This window comes from Hesperophylax consimilis, chromosome 26 (assembly GCF_061612785.1).
Source record: "Hesperophylax consimilis isolate HC1 chromosome 26, BYU_Hcon_1.0, whole genome shotgun sequence".
In the NCBI taxonomy this organism is placed as follows: domain Eukaryota; kingdom Metazoa; phylum Arthropoda; class Insecta; order Trichoptera; family Limnephilidae; genus Hesperophylax; species Hesperophylax consimilis.
The window spans coordinates 29010556-29026434 of NC_142861.1; the positions used below are offsets into that span (position 1 = coordinate 29010556).

At 35.1% G+C, this 15879-nt stretch overlaps 1 protein-coding gene and 1 long non-coding RNA gene across 3 annotated transcripts in view; one reads left to right on the forward strand and one right to left on the reverse strand.

Moving 5' to 3' along the window:
- The window catches only part of LOC149411387 (uncharacterized), a 710246-nt gene that overhangs the window by 513805 nt on the left and 180562 nt on the right, over positions 1–15879 (forward strand). The gene's annotated exons all lie outside the window — the stretch shown is intronic.
- Positions 1–15879, reverse strand: part of LOC149411389 (uncharacterized) — a 418027-nt gene that overhangs the window by 356260 nt on the left and 45888 nt on the right. The window lies entirely within an intron of this gene.

Below are 15879 nucleotides of genomic sequence, written 5' to 3' on the forward strand. Positions count from 1 at the left end.
GAAATAGGTAATGAAAGTAAACAAGTCTTAATATCTTTGATAATAAAACAATTATTTTCATTAAACCTCCCCGACTGGTCTCTCAATATTGCGCGTTAGTGTAAGGGATATATTTTCATGTCAGATATTTCTGGACACACTGATCCCTAGATTCCTACCAAACCCTCACCCTTTATCTTTTCAGAACTTTCTCTACTTCCTTTCCTTAAAAAAAGACACTTCGCACAACAGTATATATATACAGGGTGTATCGGCACTAGCCCGACAAACTTTAACCAGCTATTCCTTAGCACATTTGGAGTAAAAAATGTTATGGGCACTTTGCTGTCCGGTAACATTTTTTTTTCAATTAAAAACAAAAAAAAAAAAAAATTTCCACACTACATCACTGTCATTGGTATTGCTTTTCGTGTTCAACAGCTGTTATAAGCAAGTATGTCGAAAAGCGTCTTCGCTCTTTCGCACACACTAAATAATAATAGTTAAAAATGAGACGAATGGTGCCGTGCCATTTCGTTGTGATTGTAAAAGTGCGCCAATATAGGTACACACGTACATTATTCAAAGGGATTCGAATAAAATATTGCCAGATGGGTTTTCAAACTTTGACAAAGGATAAAACAGTGGTGACATGTTGTGAAAATATGAATAGTACATTTTTTATTAAAAAAAACGTTACCGGACAGCAAAGTGCACATAAGATTTTTTACTCCAAATATGCTAAGGAATAGCTGGTTAAAGTTTGTCGGGTACGTGCCGATACACCCTGTATATATATTAATTTTAATAAATATATTTTTTTTACATCAACCCAAAAGGGAAATTATTTACCTCAGGGCCTATGTAATCTTTTGGGATGCTGTTGTGCGAAGTGTCTTTTTTAAGGAAAGGAAGGAGAGAAAGTTCTGGAAAGATAAATGGTTTGAGGGTTTGGTAGGAATCTAGGGATCAGTGTGTCCAGATATATCTGACATGAAAATATATCCCTTACACATATGTATATACATATATATATACGGCACAGAGTTTTGGCAGCCGGGCAGAAACAGCCGATGAGTCACGTGGCTGGCCGTTTTATAAAGTTATACCAAAATTTTCTCGGAAAATACAACATATGTATCTACTTTATTAATAAACACGACGAAATATGACGATTAATTGTTGCATAACTTTTAAGCTGTGAATTATTGTTATTTATATTATATACTAGCTGACTTGTAGGTACTCGTAGTTATATAATATGCTAGCTGACATGTTTTTTTTATTTTTTATATATACATATTAACTCCACACAGGAGGCCCTGAAGAAAATAATTTCCCTCAGGGCCTATGTCATCTTTGGGGATGCTGTGTGGAGGGTCTTTTGGTGGAGAGGAAGGAGTGAACATGGGTCTTGAAGAGTCCCATGTTGTAGGAGGGAGGAAACACAGGGGCCGGCAGTTCGTTCCACAGCCGAGCTGTTGAACTTAAGAACGAATCGTAGAAGCGACCCGTTCTCATGTGACAAATGTCAACCGTGTACAAATGTTGGGCGCGCGTTTGGCGTGTATCCCGACTACGCACCGGTGCCGAAGGGATCAATGACGCTAGTTCCTCAGAGCATCTTCCATTGTAATACCGATAGAACAAGGACAGCATACTTATCTGACGCCTGTGCTCTAAAGATTGCAGTCCGTTTGCTAAGATTGGGGAATCTATCAAACGGACCGCCCGTTTCTGCACAGAGTCAAGGGTTTTTTCAGGTATTTAGGGGCTCCGGACCAGAGATGGCTGCCAAATTCGACAGTAGGGCGCACTTGCGATTTGTACAGGGTCAGCAGTTATGTACTATTAAAGTATCTGCGGGCCCTGTACAGTACGCCCAGCTTCTGAGAGGCCAACTTTACTCTGGCTTCGATGGAGCCCCCGTACCTGAGCTGGTCACTTATAGTTACACCAAGCATATCAATGGAAGGCCTCTTCGGAAGATTGCTTCCGTTGAAGGAGACTAGATTATCATTTGGATCCCTTTTAGACGTAATCAGACAGGATTGGGTCTTTGAAACATTAAATTCGACGAGAATATTTTTGCCCCAGGAGGAAATACTCTCGGGATAACCGTCCATTCTCTGCTTCAAAGCCTTCCGAGCCGTTGGAGTTTGTGTGCCCTTTGGGGGCTTGTCGTTTGAATCGGTGCAAATGTCAAAAGGTCATTGATGTGCAACAAAAACAAAGTCCGAGACAGAACCGATCCCTGTGGGACGCCAGCATTTATAGAGTGTGAGGAAGAGGTGAAACCGTCAGCAACTGCCTGAATCGACCTATCCCTTAAAAAGTCAGCAATCCACGTACACAGGGATGCGGGAAGTCCGTAAGAAGGCAATTTGTTAACAAGTCCTCGGTGCCAGACCCGGTCAAAGGCCTTGGATATGTCTAGTGCGACCGTTTGGGTCTTACCGTGACCTTCCAGGCACCGCCCCCAAACATGCGTCACATACGCGAGAAGATCACCGCACGAGCGGTTCCGCCGGAATCCGTATTGACGGTCGTTGATAATTTTGTTCTTCTCGAGGTATGTGAGCAGTTTGTCGTTGATCACACGTTCCATCACTTTTTACAGAACTGATGTGATCGCTATGGGGCGGTAGTTGGCCGGGTTGGAGCGGTCACCTTTCTTGGGAATAGGGTGAATGACCGCTTTTTTCCAACCAGAGGGCACAGTGCCACACTTCAGGGACATTTGTCTTGTGTTTTTTTTCATTTGACATGTGTCCGTAGTTACATAATATGCTAGCTGACAAGTGTCCGTAGTTATATATTATACTAGCTGACATGTACCCGTAGTTATATAAAATACAAGCTGACATGCACCCGTGGTTATATAATACGCTTGCTGAAATGTACCCGTAGTTATATAATATTCTAGCTGAAATATACCCGTAGTTATATAATATGCTAGCTGACATGTACCCGTAGTTATATAATATGCTAGCTGAAATGTACTCGGAGTTATATAATATGCTAGCTGAAATGTACCCGTAGTTATATAATATACTAGCTGACATGTACCCGGCGTTGCTTGGGGACTTATAAATGTTTTGGGGTAAGGTTTTGAGGTTGTAAATTCTGCTGTGTACATTTTTAACCTGAAATAATATCACACAAATGAAAGAATATCTTTGTTTTAAACCACTTTATTAAATTTATATACGTTGACCTATTGACGGTCGATAAGATATTATTTCATTTGTGTAATAATGTCAAGCCACAAAGTGTTTGCTTCCTTCGATAATGAAATAATATCGTTCATTTGAACGTGCCATGTCTTTCTCGAGCGTCCTCGACTTATTCTACCATTCAAACTACTCTCTAAACACTCCTGGCACTAATAAGAACATACTCTAACATTTCCAGTGAAATCGGATGATAGGTATAGGAATACGGGATAGAAAAAGACACATGCACTTCTATATATATGGCTTACACGCCTCGAAAGAGTTTAAAATTTTAATAAAAAAAAAATATATTAAATAATATAAAAATACTGTTATCCTTAGATTAGAATAAGTACATTTTTTATTAGTGTTTCTAGTGTATTTTTTCAAATCCAATCAAAAGCGAGTCATAAACTTACTTACTATGAGCCGTTGGTACCGGACGCCACTGGTATTTATACGCTTGGCGATATAATCTACCGTATATTATAAAAATAACAGCAAGTAGTTTCTAACTATAGTTTTAAAAACAGTCGAGCATTTATTGCACACTTAACTTAATGGAGGGGGGATTTTTTAATAGCTACATCGTAAAATAAATGTCGTTAAATTAATACGGGAATAAAACTCAGAAATAAATTCATCATTAGTTACCCAACTTTGGCAGGGAGAAATGTGATTTAAAATGTATTTATTTATTGATGAATAATTTAATATCGATGCATTTGACTAGCAATCCGGAGGTCGCGGGATCTTGTTCCGACGTAAGTAAATTTTATTTGGTTAGTTTGTGTCAATTTACTAATTTAAAAAAATTCTAAGTGCATTTGCGGCACCAGAGTGGAAGATACTCTAAGTATCGCCCTGGTGTAAGATCACTATTGTGAATTAAAACTTTGCTTGGAATGACTTTGGCTGTGTTTGGGGACCGGATCTGAATAGCCAGGTACTTCCTCTCCCCACTACATTCAGCCTCGTAATATACCCCAATTGGAGATGCAATAGTCTCACTGGCTCCAGACGGTTGGGAGCAATTAGACTCTTGTACGGTTTCAGATAAAAAAATATAATAATTTTCTTTTGGCATAAGTACTACATTTTTACGATAAATACATGTTTAGTATTGAAATAGTTTTGTGATTATTCCATATCCCAATTTCCTGTTCAAATGGTCATTTTTCTTGTCCCTCCCAATTCCTAAAAGTGTTACCTGAGAAGAAGACCCACGCCGGTGATATTCAAATGTTTTAAACACACATCTGTCATTTGTTTTTTATTTCGAAATACTGCCGTCGTTGATACTTATTAGAAGTAGTGCAAATTGTATTTCCATGTTTAATACGTATAGTCGTGGTGTGCAAAAATAACATTAATAATTATGATTGTAAGAGGTGTACACATATAAACTGTAGTTGTATGAAATTTTCTAGAAATCAACAGAACAAAAAACCAATCTCTCCTTGTATTCGTTGTGATTTTAACACGATCAAATTAACGTCTTTTTTTCTTTTTACACACAGTGCATGTTAAAAGCCATTTGACATCAAACATCTAATACTATGCATTCGTCTGATTTCAACATTATCTCAAGCAAATGCTTCCAATCCTTTTAAGCACAGTTTGCGAATAAATTCAGAAAGGAGTTAAGCATCCCTGGCGCAGTTTGAATGAGAAAACCTTCCTAATGTCGCCATATTCACCCCCTCAAAAAGCTCGCAATTTTTCTCCACTGATAAAGGCTGAAACTGCTGAAGGCTGTTGACGTAATGGGGGTAGTACCTTGAAACTGAGATGAGAATATTGGTGTAGGCGTGACCGTGTTCCTAAAGTTTACCTATTTTTGGTCAAATTTAATGATCGATTATTTTTAAATATCGAAATTCTTTCTTGAGCAGTTAAAAAATATCATTGCCTAGTCGGGCGTGATTGAGATTATTTTATTTATTTTTCATTACAAGCATCCGCTAAATTTAAGAATTATTTTTATATGGAATGATTAAAAACTGAGGTGACAATAACGTTTGTAAAACATTTTTGTCATGTTAATGGATACGTTTGGAAATATTCCATTCATTTGAATTTAATTGCAAAGCGGAAAAACTCCAACCGTCTGTCAAAATATGAGGAGTTAAATATATGATGCCATTTGAGATTCCATTGGCTACCCGGAGCAAGTGGAACCATGTCATCCCAAACGTGTAAAAAATCTAACCTTTCTTTGGATTGGATGAACTTTTGCATTGGACCCCTGACATATAACAAAATCAAAAAATCTGCATTAGATTGAGCTTTAGATCCGTCTAATTAGATTCCCACTACAATTCGTTATTTCACGTAAGAAATATTCCAACGTGTATTCATGTCGGGATTTCAAAATAAACTGACAGGTAATCAAAAAGCTCTCACATTCCTGCCAGCATTCAGCTGTCTGCCGGCGTTCGTCAAAACGTCCCACTGTGCGTCCAAACGTTCGAAACTCTTTCAATTTTCAATTAGTCACGTCAAACTCTCACGTAAGTATAAAATTCCATAGTTGATTTTAAAATTTACCCGATGCGTAACCATTGTGTGACGTAGTTATTGTGCATTCAAGAAATGTACTAACCACCGGGGTCTAGACAATAGTGTGGTATCATGTTAGTTACAAAAATCACATTTTAGATTTATTTAGAAATATTCAAGCCTGACATTCAAATTCAAATATGAACGTGGTTTTTTTAAAGTATCCTAATATTAAACACTAACCATCTTACTAATTAGATTCTTACATGTCTTTTCAACGTTGCTGTCCCGAGCCCGGTTTAAAACTGTTTTAACCGAACAAACGCCATAGTAATAAGTCAAAATTTTAACAGTTCTGACCTTACGCGCCGCGTAATATTACATCACGTTTTTTAGTAAGGCTGTTAGACTCAGACTTTAATTTTAAAAAGTTTTTAAAATCGCTTTCCGGTGGTTTTTTTTTCTAGTAACCTTTAATTATCGCTTTACACGATACTACATTAAGTTAGACAAACATAATATCAGGTTAGTATCACTTCACTTTTGCTTGTTTTACTTAAAAATAATTGTTTAAAACAAGGCAAACCCTGACCGCGTGAACCGTTTGGCAGTTTTCTGTTTTATAGATTTTTTTAATTATTCGGGAGCGGCTATAATAGAACTATGATAAAAACGCAAATAAAAAGATTGTTATCTTCTCTTTTTAAAACCATTTATATCACATTTCTGACTCCAGTAGAAAAGTTGATTTTTATGAGTGTCATTTGGTGACAGATATAGCCCTACGCGACTCTACTGGTTTGTTATGTTTTGTGACTAACAAAGCACTACATAACAATTGTAAAAGGTTTTTTATTTTAAATAAACCTGAATACCGGAAATCTGATACCTACTTAGTCTTTTAACACCTGAATTGAAACCGGAAATATATATATTTAAAACATGATACATTTGATACAAAATATTATTATATGAATCACTGTACAGTTTAGGATTATCGGAACGGAAGTGGCGCTCCCTGTTATTTTCAGAAAGAATCATTAAAGTTTTCATTGAGAAAATTTTAAAAAGAAAATTTATAGATCTGTTTTTTTCTGCTAGTAAATTATTATTTTTGGTGTATTTGTTTTTTTTAATATTTGATTTTATTGCTAAAGTCACTTGAACCAATAAAATGTCTCAATGAGTGAGTTTAGCACAAATAACAGAACAAAACTAAAAACATAACTATGAAGTTTAAGTAAATATATATCTATAATATATCATTTATTCATATAATGCTCTTTTATGTTTTTATTATGTACCTACCTACCCACTATGTTTCTTCTTATTTTTATTTGTAATTATAGCAGTAATGTAATATGGCAGATTGGGATTGAAATTGAAAACTTAAATTAATAAAGGTTGCGCATATCAAGATTCACAAATAAAAATATAAACATGGCTACCGCCTAAAGGAGTAACTAGAATCCATGAAAAAAATGTAATTATTGCTAGAAAATGGAATACAAAAACTGTCAGTTTTTATTTAATTTGAATGGGAAAGAAAATATTCTCTGTATTTTCAAATAAACAAATGTTGCTGTGTTGAAAGAAAAATATGATTCACTTTTGACGCGATATTTTCAAAGACTTTCCCGTAATTTTCGCAGGTTAGTTTAAAATAAGTTTCCCAAGTTAGAACTGCATGTCACGACTAATTGAAGCATGTTGAAAGTTCCCGAGCCCATTATAAAAAAATAAAACAGAATATCAAGTTGACAAACTCGGACGTGGATAGGTGACGCCGCACAGTGGACAAAATGCCAAAAAACCGAAATGATTATTTGTTTCTTAAATGGAACTTTTGTATGTTTTATTTGCATTTCCGGAGGAGTTTAAAATCATTTGTTTTTTTGCAACTATTTTTTGTGAGACCATAATATTCCAATTTCCCTTTTTTTACTATCACGGAATATTTTAATGCTTTTTTTTCTACTTTAAAACCATCTTGGTTTATCAATATCTAATGCCATCTAATGCTCTCGGCTTTTGAAATGCTTTAAGAAATGATTATGTGTGTAAAGAAAAAAGAATATGCATTGCATTAAAGTTATTTCTACTTTTGAAACCTTCAATTTATGGTGAAATTCATTTAACCAGTTCGGTCATTATTAAAGAAGAAGAATAAATTTATTAAGGTGTTTTAATCCATAAAAAAGTCATATGGGATTAAAGCTTCCATTGAGATATTATCTGTTTCTATTTTTAAAATAGAAAATGGTATTTTTTCTATACTCTTGTTGAAATATATTGTTTAAAAAAACGATATTTATTAGATTTTACTTAAATGATAACTCATTTGCCTACGATAGTGACAGTTTTAGTAAGTAAATTGAATAAAAAATTCCATATAAAGTTTCTAAATTACTTATCTACATGTCCTTTAAAAAATATCATTTTTTGCTTCGTGCATTTCGCGCCGTAGGCAACAACATTCATCGATTAAAATCATCACATCTAATTCAGTTTCTTGTTTAAATACGGATTTTTTTAAATTTTCATTTTGGCCACTGTGTTCCGTAACATTCAGTGGTGAGTCTTTCCTCAGTTACTCACCGCTCATTGCCTCTAGCGGTGACACGCGTCAGACCGGCTGACTCAGTCCAAAAACTCATAAATGTCAGCTATGATATTCATATATTTACAGAAATCATAACATAAAAACAGACCTCTTCACCTTCAGCGGACAGAAATAACTGGCTAAATCATTTAGGTGGGAATGTTATTAATTTAATACGTTTGATGAAAATAGCAAAAGTATTTAAGATTGATGAGTGGGTTTTAACGAAGCAAAAAAAGTAGATCTGCTTAGTCTATCGTATGAGATGTTCAAGTATTAACCACTGGTGGCGTTGTACAATAAGTCTGGAAATTAGGTTAGGTAGTTAGTTAGTTAGGTAGTTGTTACATTGGTAAGGTTTGGTTAAGTTATATTAAGTTATGTTAGCTTTGGTTAGGTTTGGTTTTGGTAGGTTTGCTTATGTAAGTTTATATTATGTTCAGAACTTACGTTTTATTCTAACCTAACCTAACTTCGAGGCAATAATTACCATTTTATTGTGAGAACTCCAACACGGAATCACAATTGTATATTCTCGATCGCAGTACGCAGATTTTGGGTAGTGAATATAAAGATGTCTGTTATTCAAATGTGAGTTCTAAACTAATTATGCTTTTTGCTTAGTAAGGTATGTTAATAATAATCAAAATCCATAATGTTGATAAAAAGGGAATCATATTTGTGAATGTGAAGGGCCCTCAAAAATAAATATTAACTATTTTACCGTCTTAAGTGGTCATTATTTAACTATCTTAAATCTGCTAACATTGGGTAGAAAATAATTATCGCGTAATTTTTTTAACCCCGAATATACCATCGGTACTTGATACAAGTACATACCTTAAAAAGTCAATGATTAATTCTCTAACATATTTTAATTGACTTCCAACGATCTGCCAGACTTTTTATTATTTAGATATTTTTCTGGGAATTTTGGGTATGCCATTTGATTGTGAAGACGTTTTTTTTCAATCGTCATTTCCTCTCAAATATCGGAAAAACGTTGTATCTCTAAGACAGTTCGGTTTGATTTAATTTCAGAAAATTACTTTTTATTCCGTTTTAATAGTCCGAATTGCTTTTGACAAGCTAAATTTCAAATAAAATATATGTATATATATACATTATGTAAAACGGTTTGAAAATTTTATAAAACGTTTTTTAGCTATAAAATTAGTGGTAAACAAGAGATTTTATTTTTTTAGACGGTGAATTAGTAACTTTCCGAGGGATCCCTTTCGAAACATTTTAAATTTTAGTAATAAGTTCATCAGAATTAATTATAATAAACCACAAGGAATGATCGATTTTCTACGCCTGCTAGGCCAAAGTCGACCATAGATCCGTCAATTACGCCGGACCGCCGCGGAATATTGTTTTTACACGTCTTCTTCATTACTTATTAGATTCTCTCTTTTTTTTAGAGATTTGACTGGCCAACTTCAATCACAGGTCGGTCCAATACACCAGGGCCGCGCGTCGCGTATTTTTGTGCATGGCTGCTTCACTCGTTCTTCACGTCGTTAAGATTCTGGCTTATTTAAGGCTATTGTCTCGTTAATTTATTAGCTAGGGTAGCCCGTTCCACATGTGAGCCGACTTACACAAAAACGAGTTGGAGAAACTACCATGATACCGACAACTACTGAGGATTGGGTAGGGCCCCACCCTTTCAGAGGATCGGGAAGGTGAGGGGATTTGGAAGATAAAGAAATGGGGAAGAAAAGTGGATGGGGAAAGCGACAGGAGGGTTAGGGGATGGGTATGACGAGAGGGTGGGGAAGGTAAGAGGATGGGAAAAGGTGAGGAGGGGATGGGGAAACGAAAAGGAATGAGGAAACTGTGTCCAACTTTAATAAGCTAATCTGATTTAACAAAATATGCATAGTATATTTAGCCTAATTTTTATTAAATATACTACGTATCCTAATGTACAGTACCTCAATGTACCAACAAAACCCTAAATACTATAATCTACGACGTGTTAACGATCACAAAACTAAAGATCGTTGAAAGCTTAATACTCTTGATAATAATATAATCAATTAAATATAATGAAATATGTAAAACTAAATATTTATTATGTTTCCGACAAGCGTTCCGAGCGTGATTGATGGCTTGCGTCACGAACACCGTCCATTACTTTACTAACTTCATGAGACGCGCCCACGTGATATGTTATTATTGTAGAGTTATTCTTTGCAATAAATAGCATTTTAACTGCACCATATTTGAAATGTGTTTTTCTTTTGTCTAAATTTTTCACTTTGAAGTTTACTAATGATGTTCATTCGAAAAATATATTTCTGATGTCTCTCTGGTACTAGTTATACTATAAAAACTGTATTATAATGACATTTTCATATATGTAGTGTGCGAAATTCAGAGAAGTGTGGCATATCCCCACATCTCATCATCCACCCACTCAGAGTGCAATAGATCCCCGGTTTTGTAAAAAATAACCTTCCAAACGCACCTACTAATAACTCCTGTAGAAAATTCTCTATCCCGCAATCTAAAAGTAATTTCCTCCGCCGGATGGAACTGGACATTTTTCATTACATTACGACGTAGCTTTAAACGCTTCGACATCATCACATTAAATATAATATATATTTGGATATGAATTTGTGAGAACGTACTATATTTTTTGTTCTTTCGTAGCAAATATATTTTTTTTTAAAACCTATTTTTATAGCCCGAACGAAAGAGAAAATCTGATAATGACTAGATAGTAAAAAAATGTAGGCTAACCTTCAATAGAATTTTGGTTTCATTTTGGAGGTAGAGGAACTTGGGAGGGAATTTTAAGATCTCTTCATCTCTTGTGGGTATTTTAGAACATATGCATTGGCGACCCTGGTCCACATAGACATTTGAACCGATAAAAATGTTGTAATGTAGGTTTTTAAATACCGGAAAATTGTTTATCAGGTGCGGTCATGGATGCATTTTTGCGCTTTGGCTCAATACAATAATATTAGTGACGAGTAATCCTAACATTTAACCCAGTGTTCTTGAATGTTAAAAGCGGGTAATCTTAAGATTAAAAATCATCTCCATTTCTATACAAAATACAGCGCCGTTTGAAAAAAACGTAGACTTCCGAGACTGGTTACGTTACAGGTCACGTCTAGAGATTTGGTTCGTTTTCAGCAGACCTGAAAATGTGTTTTCGGGCACTCTACATAATCTGGCAATCCGGCGGAGGGGCGCGGTAGTTGATATTTGTGTACGGACTGACCAATCACCATGCACATTCTCCATGGGTCTGCCAGTTGAATACTCTCCGGTAAAATTTGTATCTGTTCGAATAGGTGTATTTCAAATGTAGATTCCAACAATAAAAACATTATTGTATGTTATGTGTTTTTTGTTTCATTTTCATTTTATTTTTTTTCTTTGTTTCATCCATTATTATTTTTAGGCTTATTTTATTTTAACTATACTTGTACAGACTTTAATACTGTTGATTATGTCTTTGTGTGTATTGTAGGAATCCTGCAGCCTAACAACTATGCAGGGACATTGGGGGACTAGATTATTTTTATAATAAATGTAGAGCCGTTTAACCAAAAAAAATTAAGAGTCATTGTGAGATCCCTGAAGGAGTAACCATCTGTTACTCATACCAGGGCGGGTAGCAGGTGGACAACCTCCAGACGTGACAAATTACTTTTAACTATTAAAACTAACTATAACAATAAGAAATATATACTGGTATTTAATTTAGAAGAATGATTCAAAAAATTAAATGGCCTTGAGTTCCTTATTATGGAGGACTTGAGTAGCAGAGATTAAACCCACGACACCTGGGTACGAATCCAACGCTTTAATCCACTCAACTACTAACCGATCAACATATTAGAGTCTATGTAAACAGTTCTGCTTAGTATCGAAACAGTTTTATAACTATCCCAACATTCCAGTTCTTACCTAAAGTGCCCTTTCCCTTGTTTTGTTCCATTCCTGTAGGTCTTCTTCGAAGAAAGAATAAGAATACTAGTCGTCGCACATAGTTGCATATATTTCGCTCCTCGTAATGACTAATCTCATGAAAAGTTTATAAAAGATTTTTAATTAACATCACCAAGTGAAAATACATTAAATATTATCATGTGGTGATCACAAAAAGGTCGTTTTGTGGAAACAACGATGATGTACATCTATAAACTATTAATAGTGCCCACTGAACCTTCCTGAAAACACAAGAACAAATTAAACAAACATCATTCCCAAAGGCCTCTCTTTCTCCACTCTTAATTTTCCTTGTGATAAATAAACACGATTCTAACTATCTCGTTAAAACTACAGTCTATTCAAAGTACCAATTGTCGGTACGTAACAAGTCCCTTGGTGCTATTTTAAAAAATGATGTTGTTGTAAAAATGATTGGGCGAACCTAATTATTAGGTTTACATTATAAGTAGTAATAAACAGTTTACGACATTTTACCGTTGTTTTAATAAAATAAATTTCTGACTTCTAACAGAATGCTAAATCAGATTTTAGTGTTTGTTTAGAGACGCGAGGTATTTCCGGAAAGTTAACGTTACAAAGAGCAAGCAGCAGGTCTGTGCCTGTTGTTGGAAACATTCTACGTGGTTCGATGTGGAAATATATTTCGGTGGACGTCAACAACATTTTGTGCAAACACCGACACACGCAAACAAATCACTCTACACAGAGATGGGCATGCGTTTGAAGACTGCATTGTGAATTCATGTATCAGAAAATTTTCCTCGAAATAAAATACAAACATTTTCAGCGTTGTGAGGTGAGTTAAAGTAAGGGAGAGATTTTTAAATACCGGTAGCTCGTTCCTTATGCTTACAGAAAAAAATGAGTTGAAGGAACGAAATTTTTTCACGAAGCCAACAACAACTAATATGAATGGGTGTTCGGCTCTTGTCCGTCGAGTTTCGCCTACGGGCACCAGTGCTTAGGGAATCAATTATAAGGCTCTAGGCTCTATTAAAATACGTGTATAACAGACTCAGCGTTACTACTTTGTATCTGTGGATTAGAAATAGCAATCGATCTGTTAACAATGGATTGTCAATCAGACGAACCGCCTCCCTTCCACAAAATCAATATTACGATTTTTGACTATTTGTTTAATGGAAATATCTTAGAAGAGTTCCTCTCAGAACTGGTCCCAACTGTTTGGAACCAGTGGGACGATGGCTTTCCCAATTGGGGTATGATGCTACACAGAGTTGGTATGGGAATGAAATGGGGAATAGGAAGTTAAGAAATGCCTTTTTTATGTGTTGACCCAACTGTCCCCAAGCGTCTGGAGTCAGTGAGGCTATGGCATCCCCAATTGGGGTATTTTGTAAGGCTGAAGGTAGTGGAGAGATAAAGTAGATGGGGGAGAGAGGAAGGTTGGGAAGTACTTGGCTATTCAGATCTGGTCACCAAACATAAACGAATGAATCGCCTGGAACTTCCTCAACTTACTCTTCTCCGTCTTCTTTCCCTTCCCAGTACCTTCATCCTCACAATTTACCCCAGTTAGGAAGCTCAGAGAGTTGAAAGCAGTTCTTACTTCAGTGCGATAATATATATATATATAAATATTTTTATTTTTTAATACAATTTTAAAGCAATATTCTTTCTTCGGTGGTAGTTTAGGTCCTAGGAGTCGACAGGTCGTATGTAAATCAGTCTAAGTTTTGTAAGAAATGATCTTTGAAACAGTCTAGATTACAAATTTTGGGATTTTCTCACGCTCATTATGAAAATTATTTCACTATCAATATTTCAGCAAGAAAATGCTTACATCAAATAACTTGGGAATTACACGAGTTACTAATGAAAAATAACTCGCTGAATATCCAATCGCCCAAATGACCTCCGCGCTCCTAGTTCATAATCGATGGCCGATTTCAGAAACTATTTCAAGAAAACTCACGCATTTACTTGGTGGAGAAATATTTACTGAAGTACCATTTTTTTTTTAAATTAAATTAAATTATTTATTTAATCAAATAAATTACAGAATATATAATATATCATTATTAAGTAAAATACCTATATGTAACTTATTAACAATGACATTTCATCGACTCTATATTAATTATTGCCGAAACAAAACAACATACGTTTTGTGTTCAAGTATTAAATTTCTTCGATGAATCAATCTTCAAAATGACCATTTTAGAGTCTTCTTCTTCTTTCGTATGGTGTATGGAGTAGTTGGCCAACTACCGCAAGCAAAGATCGTGGCCGCCGCGTTCGTAGGTAGGGCAGTGAATGATGCGGTACCCAAAATAAGTGGACCTCCTACTACAAATTATGCCGCTACATAAGGGGCCGAAGACAGACAGGTCTCCCGACCGAGGGAAATCACTAAATTATAGAGTAGTACGTAGACATCGGATTATATGTGTTCTAAATAATAGAATAAATCACTTGTCTTACATTTATACTAAAAACTCTTATAACCCTCTTACATCCTCTCTATTATGCTCTCGAAACCTCACGGCTCTCCGTACCTTGGTACCCACCATTCGAGGACGACCTACATACTACCGACATCCGTCGGATAACTCTATAACCTCTACGATCTCTCTACACTAGAGCCATCTATGTATCGTAGCTCGAACTATCAGAATACACGCTGTCATATTATACGTTATGCATACGCGGAGAAAAATGAGAATTGCTATTTTATTAAAACTCTCTTCAAACTATTGGTAACCCGGATAAAACGGGATTGCAGGCCGTTTCCTCATAAACTTATATTAAATTCCAAATATATCCGAATACGATTTCATGCACCTGCATTTGTATTGATAATATACAAGGACGAAATATGAAAATATTAGGATTTTTATGAACACGTGTTCCCACATCGTGATAATACATTTGTATTTCACTAAAAGTTTATTAGGAAACCTAGCAATTCATTCGTTGAGGGTTTGTAAAGCTTGTAAACCGGATTACGAATAAATAGAAGAGATTCTTAATAACTTATCAATACACATTTTCCTACGTGTATTTAACGATAAAAAATGTGACGTGACACCAAATTGTTTATTGTGTGTTTAAGATGTGTTCAATGTCAATAAAGTTTTTTAAAAAGAGTTAGTGTATATTTCTTTTCACGTTCCACAAAACGCCTAATTAATTAGTCTGGAAGCCACTCTGACTGTGGAATCGTTACCTCTAATGAATATTTTAATCCAATAACAGCTGATATCATCGTCCACCTTTGCTTACACGTGGCGAAATGTCAGAATCGAAGGTCACGTGTTACCAAACGTACTCGTTTTGTATACATAAGCATTATGTGCTTCAAAGTATACTCCTTGGTAAGCTACAATAATATCTGCGTTTATATGTAGTTACTGTATAAATCAGTGCCGGAGTATTAATCTGTTTGCGGTTTATGAGATAAGTGATATTTTTTTTAATTAATATAGAAATTTAAGTACTTTTAAATACAGAATAAAAAAAATACAAACATTTATTCAGTGCAGTCATACTTTTATGATAACTAAATTTTACAAATAATATTTACAATCAGGTATAGGAAACAAAATGTTAGTTAATGACTATTTTCAAAAATATATG